The sequence below is a fragment of the Chenopodium quinoa genome, unplaced genomic scaffold (genome assembly GCF_001683475.1).
Source record: "Chenopodium quinoa cultivar QQ74 unplaced genomic scaffold, ASM168347v1, whole genome shotgun sequence".
NCBI classification, from domain to species: Eukaryota; Viridiplantae; Streptophyta; class Magnoliopsida; order Caryophyllales; family Amaranthaceae; genus Chenopodium; species Chenopodium quinoa.
Genome location: NW_018742345.1, coordinates 390,585 through 395,553, shown reverse-complemented (window position 1 = coordinate 395,553; position 4,969 = coordinate 390,585).

Here is a 4,969-nt window from a genome sequence, read left to right as displayed (position 1 = left end):
GGCATCATACGCCTTATTTTAAATAAAAAATTATAAATAATAAAATGCAAAGCACTATTGATCTAATCTCTCTTCTCTTTAGGAACATCCTTCTCTTGCTCAATTAGGTCGGCCTTCACCATTAGTGTGTCTTTTGTAGCCCGAACCGTCACACCCCTAGTCGAACTTTCACCCCTTTCACCTTTCTTGAACTTTTTCGCGTGCTTCTCCCTATACACCATCTTTTCTTTACCCTTTCCTTTCACATAGGTCTTCTTTCTTGACATCTTAGGAGTTTTAAACTCAATTCCTTGTGTTCTCGGACCTAGGCGATCTTTAAGAGGAGGTTTCTTCTCTCCAAGACGACTCTTTACATCAGACTTGCGCGATCCGAATCGTTCCCTCCTACTTCTAGGATTCAACCACGCCTTGTATGCACTAGATAATGGAGGAGGAGCTTGGTCACTTGCATAAACGGTCCACAAAGGTCTTCCAATCCAATAAGCCTCGTACTTGTGAATGTTACTTTCATGCAACGATACTTCACGAGAACTATCGTTATAGCGTGGAATTACTTGTTCAAGTCCATACTGCCGCATCAGTCGAGAGGGACAGTCAAGGTCAATTTGGAGATACTAGGAACTCGACAATATGGAGTTTCATTCGTGCCAACCATCCTAGTAAGCCTCCACCAAGGCACCACCCAACGAATGGAAAATTCTCTCTTTGCAAAGAAATTTTTCCAATCTTCATACGACATATTCGCAGAGTAATTCTTCTTCCTACGGACTAAGTCGTTAGGGCCATATTTTTCAATATCGTCAGGGGCTTCAAATAATTCCAAACGCTCCATCAACCAAATCTGCAAAACAAGAAAACAAAAAGAATATTAATCGTCAAAAAAAAAAAAACTGCAGATTCCCGTGACACGGCAGTTTTGACCGTGTCACGGCAGACCCTAACCGTGACACGGTGACTGTTCTGTGTCACGGGGGCTATTCAAAGCGTATTTTTACCTGTAATAGTACCAGAGAGCCCTTCCTGATTGCTTTCCGGTCAGATTTTGCCTCCTCAAGGCCACGAAATGTTTCCCCAAGGCACGTTGGCATAGGAGATCTTCCGGATTCTACATGCTCAAGCACAGACGCTAGACAAGCATGTCCTACCCTACCGTTTGCAAAAAGTAGCTTGCTAAACATGCAAAAAATATATGCCCTTCTACGATACACATGATAAGACTCAGAGACAGGGCGATTAAAATATAAGTTAGCAAGTTTTTCTAAGTCTACTTCATTACCACAAACAATTCTATTTAAATCTGGATCTGTTAGATTCAGATGGCGTTCAAAGTCTTGGTAATAATATTCACGTAAGGTAGGCATGGCTATAATGTTCCTAGCAGGAAATCCAAAGATTGCACCAAATTCCTCCGGCAGAGGACAGATTTCATCATAATCAAATTTGAAACAATGCGTTTCTGGACTCCAATAGTCTAATGCTGCTCTAAGAAAATCATGTTTAATAGCTACATGTCGCAGGGCTAGCAAACCCCTGACATGAAATAATTCTAACTCTCTTTTTTCAGCATTGGTCAAAGAATAAGACCGGTCACGCAATGTATTATCAAAATTCTGAGTCATGATTATTGAAATATGAAATTCTAAATTATTTTGTGTTTCGTAATTATGCATATCATGAATAATCTGGTCTTATTTTATAGCAAAAGCGCTCGGAACTGCCCATAACTTATCTTTTCGCACGCGTGAACCTAACCGCTGGATAATACGCTTCCCGTGACACGGGAAATTCCACCGTGTCACGGGAACCTTTGCCGTGACACGACAGGTTTTGTCGTGACACGGTGAACAATTCCGTGTCACGGCACTTTACGCGCCTGTTTTTTTCATCTTTTCCGTATCTATCCGGATTTTTTTGTATTTTCTTATCTTTAACGTTTATTTTTCAGTTTTTTCTGAGAGTTTATTTCTAATAAAATTCTCACCTTTTTTTTATTTTTATCTTTCTTTTATTTTAAGATTTTATTTCTTTTGTTTTTTATTTTACTTTTCTTTTGGGGAAGATATTTTTTATATTTATTATTCATCATTTTATTTTTATTTCTTTTCTTTTCTTTTCTTTTGGGGAAAGTAATTTTATTTTGAGTTTTTTTTTTTTTTTTATTTCTTTTGGGGAAGGTCGGTACCCTCCATTACTCCACTTATGTTTTTTTCGTCGTGTCATTAATAAGTACACAATCACACACAAAGGGTCTCAAACACACACTAACACACACAATAGTAGATATATAAACTGTAAATAATGTACAAAGAGTCGTAACACATAAATGTGTCAAGTGTCATCACAGTATGCACAAAAACCCTCGGTCAAAAATCTCTAGAATCAGAATCAGTCTCATCTTGTCCCTGTGCATGTGAACCTCCCTGTGTGTATGGGAACGGCGAACCAAAGAGTCCCTCGACCATCCGAGTACGGGGAGTAGCTTCCCTACTAGTCCCCGTAGGCCCAGTAGTAGTCAAACTCAAAGCAGGACCCGTCCAGCCGGAGAACGGAGTAGACTGGCCCAAAGATACTGGAATCGTCGGTGAAGGCATCGTCCCACACAGCGGAACTGAGAACAAGCCCGACAGTGGTGGAGGAATCCCGGATAACGGGGCCGAGAATGAACCAGGATCCAAAGGAGATCCAAACTCAGGAACTGGAGGCTGTGAAAATGACGGACGCTGAGAAGACTGACCCTGCTGCCACTGAGCCTCCTAGAACGGCTGAGTAGTCTGCGGCTCTCGGTGAGAACGCCGGTGAGCCTTAGGAGATCGTCTACTACGACCAAGCTCCTCCTCGTCCGAGCCTCTGGGCCTCGAGCGCGAGCGGGACCTCCGTCGCTCCTGAAAAACACAAAATCAAAAGGTGTCAACGATGCAAAATAAAACAAATAGCAGAAATGAAAAAAAATACTAAGTGATACCTCAAGGACGTCGCTAGAGCTCCGACAACTTGCACCACGCCGAAGCTTGCTGATGCAATACTTCAGCGCGTCTACCAGCTTCATGATTCCCATCACCTCCGGGCGGTTAGGCTAAAGATAAAACAAAGAAAAATCAGTAATAAGCAGCATTAAAAGAGTGGATAATGCGTCGAAGAAAACTCACCGGCTCAAAAACCTCGGGCACTGACCCTTGTGCCTGTCTATAACCCTCTGGCGCTTCAACAATATGGTCCTCCGTGATACTGATCGGCCCAGGGTAGCGGACAGACTGAGGAGGAATCTAAATCCTCCCCACAGGGTGAACGGTCGTTTGAAAATATGATCGAATAATCAAGTTATTCGACTATTTAAAACAGAGATTAGCAAAGAAGGTTCTCGAAATAAATCATACCTCGGGAAGACGGGGTGGAGGAGCCAGAGGGAAGCAAATCCCGCGCATAGTCTCCCTCCATGTGAACGAGCTCCTGCCACGGAAGAATGTAGCACTTTCCCTTGTTGATCAACCCTCTGATCAAGCGGGAGTCCAACATCGACTTTGGCGGGGATGAAGGCACCACGAAACAATTGCCGCTATGCTGACGGACGACTCGCTCCCCCAAATACCAGACGAAGCGCCAAGTACCAACCAAAATGGTACGGTACACTGAAAGACGTAGGGCCTCGGGTAGATCAGTCATCCCGGCCCAAGGACGATACTGGAAATCGATGGGAACCTGGAAACCATAAAAAAGTTAGGCATGAAACAATAGAAACAACACCAGAAGGAAAAAACGCAACAAAGCTAATCCTTACGCCAACGGAAGAGGTGCCTCGGCGTAGTAGCCCGCGAAGTGCCGGAACAGACTCCACCCGTGACTCTCCTCGGTCACGCCAGCTGGCTCCGACGGGGAAGTCATGGACCACTCCCCGACGCCAGCGAGGAGCCAAGCCTGGGAAGTACTCGTAGAACCATAACTGCAACAAAAATAACATTCATCACATGAATCGAACAAGCCGAAATGAAACAAGAAGGGAAAAGATCATCACTTCCACGACTCTCCACAGGCCGTAAACGGTGATAGGAGACTCGTCATTCAGCTGACGGCAACCATGACGTAGAGATAGAAGAAGATCCGCGTATCCAAGACTGGCCCAGATGTAGGATCCTATCTCGGGAATCCTGGCCAAAGAAGGGAGTTAGCAGAGGAGCACGCGTGAACTCCTGTCGGGAGAGAGGGTCATAGAGATCAGGTTCAAGATGAAGATCTGTACCCGCTGCTCGGCCGTCGTATCCTCCATATCGAAGCCGCGAGCAAGAACTGACGCCGACTCCGATCGTCCAATCCTAGGACCACCTCGAGACACCGGTCGGGTCCTGATATGCTGAACGACCGGACCCAACAAATCAGCTACCTCAACCGATGTCCAAGATAGATCAGACATCTGGCCTACTGCCCGGTCAATAAAACGCAGCCCGTTGATCATGCTGAAGTCCAGGGGGGTCACCGTCATCTCCCCCCAAGCAAAGTGAAACGTGTTGGTAGTATCCCAAAAATACTCCAACAATGCGCGAACGACCGTCTTGCCGCAACCCCGGGGGCTGCGTAACCCTACAACTGCCGCGTAGAAATCGACCAAGCCAGACGACTCCCATAGGACGCTCGTAGCAGGATCCCTTGTAATGACCTGGTAAAGTCGAGGGATCAAATCACCGGCCCCGGAACCATGCTGGCGAAGTGTGCCATCGACTATGCCGGAGAGTGCGCGGTGAGAGATGTGGTTTTCACGGCAGAAAACCAACTGGTCTGGGGTCCACGGAGGTGGAACCCACCTACCCCTACTCGTAGAAGTTCGAGGCTCGGACTCCAAAATGTCGTCGTCCACGCCCTCAGGGACAGTGGGAGTGTCCTCCCGAAAAGGCTGACGCCGGCCGCGGGTAGAAAGGTCGCAATCTCGTTGTCTAGGCATGCTATTATAAAAATATAAATGTTTAGCATCATTTCTTAA